Consider the following 15929-nt stretch of genomic DNA (forward strand, 5'->3'; position numbering starts at 1 on the left):
CTTTAGAGTCATAAGCTTTAGGCGAGTACCCCTAATAATTTCTTCAGCAACAGTCGTAGGAGTCTTCAAGGAGTTCCTGAAAAGCCGGTTATTTCGCTCCTTCCAAATAACGTACACCGACGCCCCAAATAACAGCCGATTAACAACATTATCAATAGAGTTGGACATTCCAAATTGAGACACATATTGAAGAATATTCGCCCAACCATTTCTGCACCCCTGAAACTTCCCTTTCAGTTTTACAATACTCCAAACCTCAGAAGAGAACTTACAGTCAAAGAAGAGATGATTACGAGAATCCGGCTTTCCATTACAAAGAAGGCAGCAATACAAGTTATGATTTGGATACCCACCAATCTTCCACCCCATAATACGATTCTGCGTGCTCAACCTGTCATGAATCACAGTCCACAACAAAAAGGAGTGTTTTGGAACACATTGAGAGAACCAAACAACATGCACCCAAGACACCTTATCAGCCGGTCTCCGAAGAAGATGCCATATACCTGAAGTCGAGAAATTCATCGAAGTCCCATTCTCATCCAAAACCACTATCTTGTCCCTCATATCCGGACAAATACTTACATCTTTTAAGTTCGAAAGAATTGGGTATCTCAAAGACCAATCAGGCGGCCAACCCCAGTTATTATGATGAACAACATCACTGACACAGGTCTGTAAAGACAATCCAGCCCGATGAATTGCTCTAGGGTTGATATAATCAATTAAAGGACAAAGAACATCCCATTTATCTTACCAAACTGAAGTAGCTCTCCCATTACCAATTTCATGCCATATAAACGGTCTTATATGGGGACGAAACTGAATAATTTTCCTCCACCCCCAAGTACACGAGTTAGGCATCTGCAAGCTCCAAAAATTTCGCCCCTTCATTTTATACTCATGAATCCATTTAACCCACAGCGAATTACGCTCATTGATTAAGCTCCAAATATGATAAACCAGAAGAGAGTTATTGACATCCCGGATACGCCGGATACCCAAACCACCTTCACATTTCGGCCGACACACAATATCCCAAGAGACTTTATGTTTTCCCTTATTGTGACCATAGTCCCAAAGGAAATTTTTTATCCGTTTCTCAAGATCAGTAATAAGTCTAGAAGGGAGTGAAAACACAGCAGACCAATAAATATATAAGGACGACAGAACAGACCTGACCAGCTGCAGTTTACCCGCAAAGGATAAAGTTTTATTCTTCCAATCTCCAATCCGACTATCCATACAATCCAGCAACCTCTTACAATCACGGTAATTTAACCTCGTGGAAATAAGCGGAACTCCCAAGTATTTAACCGGGAGCCTTCCCTCAACGAAGGGCATAATACTCAAAATACCACTTTTAACGCTGTCCGGGACATTACAGAAAAACGCGGTACTTTTCGGAACACTCGGAGTAAGTCCGGACATATCTTTGAAATCATTCAGAGCCCCCATAATAGTTTTAGCAGAATTCACATCACCTCGAGCAAACAGGAACAAATCATCCGCAAAGCAAATATTGATAATATTTAATTTTTCACAATAACGATGAAAACGGAACGAGCGTTCAATACGAACCTTACGATGCAAAATTAACGTGAGAGCTTGCATAACCAGTGTGAAAATATAAGGGGACAACGGATCGCCCTGTCTCAGACCTCTTTTACCACTAAAGAACCCGTGTAAGTTCCCATTCACGGATATCGAAAAGGAAGAAGTGGTTATGCACTCCATTATCCAATGAATCATCCTATCGTGGAAACCATACCCAAAAAGAATATCACGAATGAAGTCCCAACTGACCGTATCGTAAGCTTTCTGGATATCAACTTTAAAAGCACATCTAGGCGGACCATTATTAGTGTGATAATTATGCATTAACTCTTGGGTCAAAAGGATGTAATCAGAAATCCTACGCCCAGGCACAAACGCAGACTGATTGATATCAATTAACGACTCCAAACCCTTCATCATACGAACCGAGATAATCTTGGTAATGCATTTATATAAAGTGTTGCAGCACGAGATGGGGCGAAAATCATTAGGAGTCACAATGTTGGTCACTTTGGGAATAAGGGCAATAATAGTGTGGTTTACCTGTTTAAGGAGACTTCCTTTTATGAAAAATTCATGAACCGCCATACAAACATCTTTCCCAACAATATCCCAAGAACTTTTGAAGAAGGCCGAGGAAAACCCATCAGGACCCGGCGCTTTGGAATTCCCAATAGAGAAAAACGCATCCTTGATTTCCAAATCGGATATAGGTCTAACCATAAGCTCCGCCTGAGAGGCCGTGAGCTTAGTAGTAAAAATCTGATTATCCGGTTTTCTCAATGGTTGCAAATCAGAGCCAAAGATGTTCATAAAATGATTAACAAACACCGAAGGAACATCCAACCCCTCAAATAAACGACCCTGAGCATCACTTATAATATCAATACGACCCCTATGGTTTCGCATTTTCAAGGAATTGTGAAAGTACGCAGTGTTAGAGTCACCAAGCTTTAACCAATCAACTTTAGCCTTCTGTTTAAGGAATTCTTCCTCATCTTTAGCCGCCTCATGATAAGCCTTGAGATAACTACTCTGCTCCCGAATCAACTCCAAATTCGTAGGGTCAATGTCTAGACGGGTTTGACAAGCATCCAGAAGGGTTCTAAGATCATTAACTTTCTTGTGGAGATTGCCTTGCCGGTGCAGCAAGGAGCGGATAGGATGTTTTAAGTTTTGGAGTTTCTTTACCACGCGAAACATGTGATAACCATTCACCTCAATATTCCAGCCATTAGCAATAATATCATTATAACCCGGTTTTCCAATCAAGAAATTAGGGAATTTAAACGGTTTAGGCTTACCTTTAATAAGAGAGGGGAATTTCAATAGACATGGAGAGTGGTCTGAAATCCGGTATGGGAGGAACACCGCCGAAGAATCATTAAAAATCTCCATGAATTTAGAGTTTCCCATCACCCTATCAAGCTTTTTGAAAAGACCCATACCCGTTTTCGGTTTATTGCTCCAAGTGAATTGGAGTCCGACCCCATTAATATCCTCAACTTCAATGTTGTTAACACAATCACGAAAATCAAGCATCCCAGTGGAGATTTTGGAAGAACCATGTAGGCTGTCTTCCAAATTAAGGGCACAATTAAAATCTCCTAGTAAAGCCCAAGGTTTACCACGAGTGAATTGATTATGAACAGTAAGATTGTGCCATAACTCCCTTCTTTTCAAATAACAATTCTCAGCATACACAAAAGAACCATACATCACCTTGCTATCCAGCTTAAACTTTAACTGAACGTGAAGAACCTGGTTCGAATAATCAATAACCATAAGATCAACCAAATCCGTATTCCACCCCACAATAATCCGAGTACCTTTATCACAAACACTACCATTACTGGTCCAATCCCAATTTTACAAATCTTCTTACAAACATCAAAAACCGCGTTTAATTTGACGTGAGACTCAAGAATAGCACACACCTGAATATTATTCTCTTGGATTACCTTACGAACCTCTTTTTGTTTAAGAGGGCGGTTCAACCCTCTTATATTCCAAGTGGCTATGGTACCCATTCAACACCCAATTCACCGGGTGTGCTTGCACCCTCAGAACCAATATCCGCTTTCATAGCTTTAGCCACATCCGTAAACAGCTCCTCCACATCATCATCATCTGCATCACTTTCCGATTCGTCCGCCAAATTACCAAACCGGTTACTGGTTTGGACAGCATGCTTTTCCTTTAACTGGACCCCCACAGCCATAGGAGTTGTAGGTTTACCCACAGGATGATTATTGTCTTGTCCATGAGCAGATGGTTTAGTTATAGGTTGTGACACAGCAGGTTTAACGACCGGTCGATAGACAAGATTATGTTTTTTGACTTGCATATTAACTTTTTTCTTTCCCTTCACCCTCTGGAAACCATCATCATTAGTGACTTTCGTTGGTTCTTCATTTAACTTTTTATCATGAACTTGTTTCGGGCATTGAGTGTTCGAATGACCAAACACCTCACATAGAGAACATCTGGGGGGCTCCCAATCATATTCAATCTTAATCTCCGAGATCTTATTTGTCTCCCCCCACGTATCCGGAACAGCAACAACAAGCTTTCTTTTAATATCCTGATTTGCTTGAAGCTCAACCTGGACTCTAGCAAAGCTACTTCTTCCCCACGATTCCTTACACATATTGGCAGTATAAGAATCCATACTTATCGGATCCCCAATTCTTGACGCGAGCATACTTAGACCCTCCTTAGTAAAAGCACCCAGGGGAATGTTCTGTAATTTGACCCAAACCGGATCAGACCGTACATCCTCCTTCTCCAAATCAGACTCCATAGTCCAAATATGAAGAATAATGGGGACATTCCTAATCATCCAAGGACCATCTTCAATCAACTTCATCATCCCAGCTTCCGTATGAAACTTGAAAAAGAAAAACCCTTTCGCATTCATCATAAGTCTCGTTAGCCCATATTTGTTCCAATTTTTCTTAGCAAAATCCTCAACAACCGGAAAAGGAAGTCTATTACCCAAAAAATAGCCAAACAAAGTATTATTAAACCTTTCTTTAACTTTCTTGACAGATTCAACCGGGATAACCACATCAACTCCTTCCATTGTTGACTCCACATTTAATTTTCTTAATGTTACCTTCGATGTCTTGTTTTCAAGTTGCACAACACTCACATACGAAGGCTTAGAATTTTCCATCAGTTTTTCCTTCCCTACATCCCTCTGAATATAAGAAGATTCAGATCCAAACACCTTGTTGTCATTCGAGACAAAGGCTGAAACACCTTCATCTTGTTTAATATTTAACGAATCTGATCCAATAGCCTTTTTATCGCTCGAACAACCACTATCTTTGTTCCCCATGGCTGAACATCCACCATCTTTGTTGCTAACATCATTTAAAGGAGCAATGAATGTAGTGTTTGCAGCAAACGAAACAGACGAACCCGTAACATTAGGGTTTTCCGATGAACCGGTTTTCAGAGCCCCCCTACGAGGGAGAACCCCATCAATATTCGTTACCCGATTAGCTGAAAACCCTTGCTTAACACGATCAACAAAGCCATTACCACCCTTCTGCTCCATGCACACCCAAGAATCACACCACACCCTGATCGGTCACAAAATAGCCAAGATACCCCAAAATCAAGATCAAGATCAGCCAATCAAACCAAATCGGCCAATAACAAGATCAAGATCCAAAGAATCTCAGCCAAGATCAAGGAACAATCTCAACCAAAAATAAAATCAAGAACAAGATCAAAAACCAAAGAAAGAATCTCAGCCAAGATCAAGAAAAATCTCAGCCAAAAATAAGATCAAGAACACAATCAAGATCCAAAGATCAAATCGGCCAAGAACACAATCAAGATCCAAGATCCAAAGAACCAAGAATTCAACTCAGCCAAGAACCAATCGGCCACACTAAGGAACCAATCAGCCAATCAGCCAAATCAAGAACGGCCAATGGATCAAGATCAAGCAACACCTAATCAAGACCAAGAAGAACAATCAAGATCAAGATCGATCAGCCAAGATCAAGATCCAAGGAACCCAGCACTCCAAGGAACCAAACAGCCAAGAAACCCTAATCAAGATCGGCCACTAGATCAAGAACACCAACGCCGAATCAAGATCAAGTAGGATCAAGATCAAGAAACCCAAGAAACGGCCAATAACAAACAACCCTAACCTTGATGAACCACAAGATTCTTAATCAATTAATAGGATATTATCGATCAAACTAAACTATAACAATAGCCGTGATCAATAACAAACCTGCTAATCAATCAGAACCAAGGATTAGATCAAGATTTAAGCAATAAAATCAAGAGAAAAGCAAAACCCTAAGCGGCCGAAGGCACTAGGGTTTGAACTTCAAAATCGCCTCCTAGGCTTGCACTTTAAGTCTGTTATTATGTTCCGGACCATAATAACTCACTTGTCCATCCAAGTTCATCCAGACCTCGTCACTATAAATTATTAGTTGATATTCAGATCCTATAACACTTGAGCTACTGGTTATATTTTAGGTATCTTTTAAAGACATCCTAATTCTTTATAACCAATGGCTCTGATACCAAATTCTGTAACACCCCGTGACCGCAGCGGAAACGTAAACGGGATGCAACAGACACCTCTGATATCAACCACATTGTTTATAAAGAAAACCGAATGCATTAATATACTTCAAAATTACATTATCTCATCTTTCTTTACCGTCTAGGTGATACACACATCATACAATACGGTTCATAATTCTATCTGTTATAATGTATCCTAACGTCCAGCACGCAAACCTTACACACATCAAGCACTTAGCACGTAATCAATCACTTTATCTTAGTTGTACCTGAAAAGCATGTGAGAAAACGGGTCAACTACGAATAGTTGGTGAGTTTCACAAATTTAAATAAACCATGACAAATCATTATAATAATCATAAATAAGTGATGTAATTATGCTGAGTTCACAAGTGAAAACTCTGTTAATCCCGAAACACATATCAAATAACCCCTGGGGACACTGTTAACCCAGACCACTTCCAATAACCTCTGGGAACTCTGTTACCCCAGAATCACATTTAATAACCTCTGGGGACACTGTTAACCCAGAATACTTCCAATAACCTCTGGGAACTCTGTTACCCCAGAATCACATTTAATAACCTCTGGGGACACTGTTAACCCAGAATACTTCCAATAACCTCTGGGAACTCTGTTACCCCAGAATCACATTTAATAACCTCTGGGGACACTGTTAACCCAGAATACTTCCAATAACCTCTGGGAACTCTGTTACCCCAGAAACACTGTTTCGGGCCTTACACTGTTAGCAACTCAGACAATTACCATCTTAATTCATTACCGTACGATTCCCGTACAATAAACATTATATAAATACGTTCATTTCCATGCGATCAGCATGTACTTAAACACTTTGATAAAAACATGCTTTCCGCCCCGGGAAAATATTTAAAACAGTTCAGTAAAAGGGGCTCGTGAAAACTCACCTTAGCACATGCAAGTAGGTAACAACAATCAATATCAGTTAACTCGTCCAATCTGTAATATGATCCCTACGATCATTATTATACAATTATTGTTTATATAATCTTTAATCTTATCAATCGGTACACCTGGGGACACTGTCAACCCAGCACTGTACCCGTTCTGGGGGCAAGGTTAACCCAGAAACACTTCTCCGGACTCAGATTGTGATGTCGTTTAGAGTTCCAAGGTCACAACTACTATTAGTCGTTTTTCTCGTTTTGCGTGCCTAGCACTGTTATCCGTTTTTATGTTTCAAAAATGAGTTTGGTCACACACGACCCGAAAATGGTGGTTGACGGATAATTTAATTAAAGATGTGAAATTATAGCTCGGTTTAGACGTCCCGATTGGCCGCGGGACCCGTTTCCGTCTTTGGCGTACCGGAAACTATTAAAATAGATTAAAATTACTCAAATCATCCGAATTATTTTCGGATGATTCATTTTTACTTGTTTAACTCCATTATATGAAAATAGTCCATTTTTAAGGTTTTTATACACCAGTCAGCTCGCTTATGCGAACTTTACAGGTTTACTCGTTTTAAGCTTTAAAAGTTTGTTTTTAAGTTCCATTTAGCACAAATAAATATCCGTTTAGTCTCGGACCTTGAAATTTTGTACAAATCATATTTTGACAGTAAGGAATTTTATAAAATTTTTTCCAGAATTAATTTTTATATCTAAAATTTATGTAACCATTTTTAAACGTCATTTAAACACCAAATATGTCGAAAATACCAAACGACCTTCGAAAAATCCCAAATTTTTCTAGGATGACCCCTGTCACCCAAATAGTTCCCTGTAATTTTTCCAGAACCAAAAACTCATTTTTCATGCCATTTTTACCAAAACCGAGCTAGAAATCCTTAGAACTCGTTTTACCGAAAAGCCTACTTAGACTTCTCCAATGAACCTGAAATTTTGTGTGTGACTTTTATATGTTATAAAAAGCTTATCTTATATGTTGTGGATAATCTGGTTCAGTTCGTTTTTCGGTTAAACTTTTAATTCCGCTCAAAACGAGGCCAAAACGGTCGTTTTTCGGCTTAAAAATAAAATTTATATAAACCGATTTAAAAAAACTTTAAAAACTTAAACCATGACATTTATTAACTTGAAACATCATATTATTAATAATTGTGCATCTTTTTCGGCTTGATCGATCGTCTCTTGCTCGGTTTGGTATTAAAGGTTTTTGTTTAAGGTACCGACGTACCATTAAATCGAAATTCTTTTTCTGTGCCGTAAATCACTTATCCCGAAGCTTTAATACTTCGTAGTCATTACTAAACATCATATAATTCGTCTATAATGTAATCCCCGAGTCGTTCGGGTTTCAATAAATATCGATCGTTTGATTGCATAATCAATACGGTGAATTATATATTCACGTACAATCAATACAATGAACCATGTATTCTCGTATAATTACCATGGTAACTCATGTACCCGACATTACATATGACGTAACTAACATCTACCGGTTAGGGTATACTTGGTTTTGTCGGAATCGTTACAACCTACCCAACCCATCCTTACAGATCATGAACCATACCCTCTCTAGAAACCTCTGAATCTGAACCGTTTTCTGAACCAGCCCTTAGGCTAACTCAAGAAACACCACCATCAAGCCCTAACATATATGACCTTATCAAGGATTATGCTGAACTAGAGTTTGAAAATGTGACTTTAATAAAAAAAAATGTAGTACTGGAGACAAGGAACAAGGCACTGGAAGCTGCATTGCAAGAGGCATTATTGATAATTCAAACCCTAGAGGGGCACTCTGAGGTTGAGAAGACCTCAGATGCACCAAAACAGGGGGAGAACCTAGAAGAAGATGAAGGCCTTAAACTGATTGTAAATGTATATGCCAGTTCAGATGAGGAAAATAAGGATGAAGTTTCTGGAACATCTAATGTACCTGAAATGATAAAACCAGAAGTCGTTGAAGGAGATGATTAAGTTGAGGGGGGAGTCAGGAGAGAAGGAGATTGAAGTAGAAGAAGAGACCCCTGAACAACTTGCCCAAAGACAAATCAAAGGCAAAGGGGTGGCTGTATCTGAGGAAGACCTTCATCCGATAACAATCCATAAAGACAAACCTGGTGATGAGATTTTAGAGGACAATGTTATGGATCCTGACATTGCAGAATTGGAGTCTGTCAATACTGTGATACAAATGATAAATCAAGAAACACAGAGAGTGTTGGTTGAGGAGGAAGAAGAGGAAATTGACCAGGAAGTGCTTGAAGCACTGATGGATATGAAGAAGAAGGAGGAGGCAGAAGAAAGATTAAGAAAGGAGGCAGATGATGCTATTAGGGCTACATTGGAGGCATTAAAAGCAACACAAACTGGTGAACAAACTCCAAGTGCACAAAAAGATGATGAACAAGAGTCCGTACGAACTGAGCCAGTAATAACTGAACTTGAAACTGAAGAACCTGAAACAGAAACACCAAAGGAATAAGAGCTTGGTTTGGGCCCGGTTAATAAAACAGAAGAAGAGGATGAAACAATTGAAAATTCTGCAAGTTCAATGGTAAAGCTAGTCATAATGAAAGATCTTATAGACATCTTGAACAAACCAGAAGGGCATCATCCTTAGATTGTAGAAGCTGCCAAAAAGGCACAGAAGGATTTTATTAACCTAAGCAAAAATTCGGAACCAGTGGTTGAAGAGCCAGTGGAAACTACTGAACCTGTCGTTCGTGAAGTAACTGAAGAGGATGAAGATACTTCTGTTAAAGAACCAACTTTTGAAGAGATCTTTGATAAAGAACCTGTAACATAAACCGATGAACCTATAATTACAGAAACTGATGGCGATGAAGTGCAAAAGACTGTGAATGAAGAACCGATTATCACTGAGCCTACAGAACCTGAAACTGAAGCAGGAGACTCCTTAAAAAGAAAATTTACAGCTGAACTTATGACACCAAAGCCTAAAAGATAAAAATCAGTGAAAGTGAAGGTGTACAAGAGAAGGGAGGCCAAATTTGCAGATGTGAAGGGACTCAATCAGTAACTGTTGAAGAACCAATGATTGGAGCACTTCACAATCTTGATGAACAATTTGACATTGATGATGAAGAAGAAGGAGGATTGAAGGATGATAAGAGGGAGAATGAGGACAAAGCCTATCTTTTAAACCTTGACTATGACAAGAAATATATTGAAAGAATGTCAAAAGAAAGCATTAGGAAAGAGGCTGAAGGATGGAAGAGCTAGGAATCCCTAATGGAGTTCTTAATAAAGGCTGGACAGAAGGCTGCATTTTTGAACCTACAATCCTTTGGATGCTTTGATAAAATATACCAAAATGCCTTAGTTGATGACGTTGCAAATTATGTTGATAGTATGACCAAGAAAAAGGAGAAAGAAAGGGAAGAAGCTGAGAGTCTCAAAAAGAAGAGACAGGAAGAAGAGTCTAGAGATGAAACTGCCTATGGAGTTCAGAGGGCCAAACACAAAGACATTAAATTTCTTCAATTGCATGGCTAAAAATACAACCAACTGTTCAAGTTGTCCTTTGAAGACTTAGAAAGAAAAATACAAATGGTAAAGGACTCCTATAAAGACAAGAAATCTTAAGGAAATTATTAGAGAGAAGGAGTTAAGACTAAGAATGGAGAAGGAGAGAGAGGAAGCAAGAAAGAAAGAAGAGGAAGTCAAAAAGTAGTTTGAAGACCCACAAAGGGTACAAACATTGAAGGGGATTGTAATGGAGAAAGGGATGATAGAAGAACAATTTCAAAACATGCCTCATGAACAATTGATTGATATATATAATAGAGAGCAGAAATTGTATTTGGAAACCCAAAGAAGATTGCAAGAAGCCAATAGGAGAGTAGAGGAAGAAGTAAGAGCAGGAGATCATGAGTGCTCTTCATAAAAAGGGGGCAAAAATGTCAAGATTGCTGGTACAAACAGATGAGACTATAAGACAATTATATGCAGAGGCTGGGCTATATCAGTCAAAGAAGAATGCATAAGAAAGCTCAAGCAGAACCCCAAGGTCTGAGATTGTGAGGCTAGAGCCAACAAGACATTTAAATATGCCCACACATCTCTACTTCGATAAGAGATCAAAGACTTTGAGGGTTGTTACTGAAGATAAAGAAGAAACTCTTGTCATCTTCAGAGATGATTTGAGAAATTTCTCTAAAGAGCAATTAAAGAAGATGGCTGCATTGGACTTACATGACAATCAGAATAGAAGCCAAATGGTCGGGCAACAAAGAAATGATCTCTCCAGATTTATTAAAGAACAATCAGAAAAGGGATTCCCATTCCTGAAGCAGAGGAGAAGAGAGATATATAGCCAGGCTGAGAGGGATAGAAGAAACAAAAGAATAAATGAAGTGTATACTTTAGAACTCTCCCTCTTTGAAACCAAGAAAAGAAAAACTCAAGCTAGCAGCTCACACGGTAAAAGAAAGACTTTAAGGGAGTGCTTAGCAATGAGGCAGGAGAAGCTGGAGCCAAATTCTGTTGTACAACACAATGGAAAGATGACTTTTATCACATACAACAGGCATAATGACTAAGTATCATTGAGGAATGCATCAGGAATAACAATTGCTATGATCATTTATGATGAGGACCTTCAATTCCTACATCCTCAAGATCTTCAAGACATCGTCGACGCAGAGTTTCCCCTTGACTCCCAAGATGCAGTGGAGTTAGATATGATTAAACAAAAGGCCGCCCTTGTTAAACTCAAAAAGGAAAAATCTGACACAAGGAGCAGCAGGAGAAGATAGCAGAATGAAGACTTAGTGATAATCATTTTATTTCTGTTTTATCTTTGTATTTGTGTTTTTATATTTTGATATGTAAAAATTTGATGTGTAATGCCCAAGAGGCAGAATTCCATTTTATGTAATGAAATGACATGTTCTTAAATGAGTTATCTTTGATATCTGATACATGTGTAACTTTATGCAGGTGTGTTTTGGTGCATCTGAGGTTGTTCCAATCTAGGGGAAGATTGTTGTGTCGGATTTTTGATAAGGAAGATTGGAATCTTCTCAACCTCCTCATGAAACGGCTAAGTATGGACTTCGAGCAGGCTTAGACTATCGAACATGGTTTTACTACTTCGAGCAAGGTCTTCAGAACCATTTGTGGTTGATTCTTCTAAGTGTTAAAGCTTCAAGAAAGCTACACTTCAACGAGCAAGAGTGTTCTCTTATCAAGTATGGATTGCCAATCGAGCGAACAGCTTGATCTTTCATGTTTTAACCATGTGTTACGAGCACAGGATGTCCGAGCACAAGGTGACATCATGGATTCAATAAAAGGATGTCATATGCTCCAAGCATGGACCACGAGCATGATTAAATCTATCGAGCAAGATTTATATCCGAGCATGCTAAAGATTGCAGAATAAGTCTAAAGACAGGATTGAAGACATCAAGGAGAATGGGCTTGCTCGATGGACTAGTTCGAACAAAGCATGGATTAGCCAAGAGGAATGAAGCTTGCTGGAGGAGAATATCTTCACTGAAGATATTCTAAGTTAAGTATGTGTTGTGCCATCATCTTGATTGAACTTGATGTGTGTCTAATAACCCTATAATAATGACCCTCACAACTAAGCTTTAATATTAAAACGAAAATCCTAAAACCACACACAACCGGCAAGTGTACCGATCGCAAGGAGTATAGACATAGGAAGTCCGAGTATCGAACACGTGGACACGTTAGAACGCTAAAGATCACTAACCCTAGACAAGACCTACCTTAAAATAATATTATATTGATTTTTGATTTTTTTAACTTAACTGAACTAACTGGATTAACTAACAAAACTTACCAAAAATAGAAAACTTAACGGAAAACTAACCGTGTTAACTTAGGATGGAGAAAATGTCTACCTAGGTCTGAATCAAATTGTAGGTCTAACAAGCTAATGGATTGAATGATATATAGAAACCGGTCCCTAAAGATGACACGACTAAGGATCGCTCGGGCTCACTGGATTACCTCTCGGTCTCACACAACAAACCCTAACTACTCAAAATCGGCTAAAACGACCAAACCGGGAAACAATTGCTAACGTGTTCTAATGCTAGATCACCTCTCAGTCTCACCAACACTCGACCCTAATGGCAATGAATACTACACAACCAAGAATAGAGGAACGATTCAACTTAAACTAAAATAGATCAACTTGTGACAATCGTCAATTTCAGGTTAACTCCGTTAACTCCGTTAACTCAACTCCGTCAATTCAAACTTAAAGATCACTGAATCTATAACGCACACCTCATTACATTTAAACTAGGGTTTAAATGACGCTTAACACTTACTACATGTGTAGTCTTTCGGGAATTGCACCGAAACGCAAACGAGTTGACGCAAACGATTGGGGAATAAACGAAAAACGTCAAAACAATAATTATGTGATAATTATGTCTTAGACTTATGTGTTATGTGATAACATTATTATAAACGTTAACTCAATGTGCTAGAACTAGTTAATTAAGCTAGAAAAGTACAAACTAGAAGTTGAGGGACTAAAGTGTAACATGTTATTATAAATAATAACATAAACTAAAACCCTAACACTCTTTCTCTCCCTCCCAAACCCGACGGCAGCTCTAATCCCCCCCCCCCTTGCGATCGGCCTCATATACACACATACAATCAAGATTGTTCAAGTTTGATTGAATATTAAGGTGTTAGAAAGGTATAAACAACTATCCTATGCATCCTCTATGCTTAATTTCGATTTTAATGGGTTAATTATAAACCCTAGGTCTGATTTTTATATGTGATGGTGTTCATGTGTCTTGTTTTGATTGAAAGATGTATTGATTGTTGAATTGATAGCTAGTATTGGTGCTATTGCATGTTAATTGTTGTGTCTTTGAGTTTGAGATCAAATAAAACCCTAACCATGTGTGTATGGTGTAATTGATATGCATGGATAGTGGTTATAGTGTCTAGAATGTTATATGAATGATTTGTGGTCCATAGATAGTTAATATGTTGAGTTTGGATGCAAACAGTTTCTGGACAGATTGGGTTGTTGATGTTCAATTGACTGTAACGGGGTGTAAATGTGAAAATTGGTTGAGATAATTGATACTACAGTAAACTAGGTTGAGTCTAGTTTCTAAAGAATGTAAATTTGCAATTTTTGGACGTGTAAAAGTTAACCTTTATGATTTTACAAAAACGTTGTGCAAAGCTGAGTTGTTAGACCTGCTGTTAGGTTTTTTTGTAAATGTTATATCTCATGAACTACGAGACCAATTGGGTTGGTTCCACTTCTGAAAGTTGACTTGTTGAGTTAGGAACCTAACCCAAGAGGTCTTGCAATTATTGGATTTTTCGTTTAACGGGAATTTCAAATAACATTCTGTTGCGCATGAATTTGACTGTTATGAGTTTGCTGTAATGATTTGATTATTGTGAGAAACCTATGTGGAATAAAAATATAATAAAATATGTTCTGGAAACCTAAGACATATATGCTTTTGTGATGATTTTTGGTAAATTAATTGTGATGCTATGATCGGTGGGATAGACTAGTTTTTCAAGTAGAATTCTGTCGTTAAGAAACTAGTTGCTGAATTTTGTGAAAGATGCATGAAACAACGTGATTGCTAATTTATTATCGTGTTTTGACCAAATTGCCCTTGAGGGGAATGATTGCTAATTAATTGTTGTGTTTTGACCAAAATGCCCTTGCGGGGAATAATTGCTAATTGATTGTCATGATTTGACCAAATTGCCCTTGCGGGGAATAATTGCTAGTTAATTGTTATGTGATGACCAAATTGCCCTTACGGGAAGTAATTGCTAGTGATGTACATTATGAATACATTACACGTAAATAATTGCTCACACATGTAACGTATCACAAATACACTTGTTAAAGTCACACACGATTCACAAACGAAACACGAAACATGTTGTGTGCATAGGTATTATGTGCCGGGTCTAGAGACTCGATAATATTCCGACACTTAGAAAAATCTCTTTGTTGTTTTAGAACGCTAGAGAGAGTTTTTCTGTAACACGCATCTTGGTGAATTATTTTGGGAATACTTCGCAAACAGTGAGTTCACTTACCCCTTTTAAACTGTTTTCAAACGCTTTTCACTTGGGGGAGATAACATACTCCGAAAACGCATTTAAGATTTTGTTAATATAGATTATATATCACTTGTAAAGACTAAGTGGCAAACGCAATAACTAAAGTCCTTCATTCACATCGAACCATTTAATATTGGATAATAGCGAGTCATTGTTGAGTAGTACTACTAGGTTTGACAAACCCCACCCAACGCTAAACTCGACTGGAGGTCGAGTGGGTGTAATCTTGGCTAAACACATACCATGGTCGGGATAGACCTGGTGGCAAGGCAAATGATAAACAGTCAGCTTCGGTGTCGAACACTTAGTAATACTTGTTTTATAGGCTAGCTACCTATAGATATATAATTGACATAACACTATCTGGTAACGCAAAACGCTGAACGCAAAACGCTGAACGCAAAACGCTGAACGCAAACGCTAAACGCTTTATTTTATATAAACTTGTGAACTCACCAACCCCGTGTTGACACTTTTAGTATGTTATTCTCAGGTAGCCGAGGCGGCTGCGCGGTATAGGATCATGCATGGTTTTTGAATATTCTGATATGCAAACATGTTTTTAACTATTATTACTTGGGTTTTTAAGTCGTCCTGCGTGACGCAACGTTTATCTTTTGGTTTTTACGCTTCCGCACTTATTTTCATTTAAACGTTTTTATGGTTTGATTATAACTAATGATTCCGATCCTGTTAGTTCACACCCTCTTACGGTAAAACTCCGTT

The sequence above is a fragment of the Bidens hawaiensis genome, unplaced genomic scaffold, assembly GCF_021521415.1.
Source record: "Bidens hawaiensis isolate Kalapana, Puna unplaced genomic scaffold, B.hawaiensis_p1.1 tig00003644_1, whole genome shotgun sequence".
Lineage (NCBI taxonomy): Eukaryota > Viridiplantae > Streptophyta > Magnoliopsida > Asterales > Asteraceae > Bidens > Bidens hawaiensis.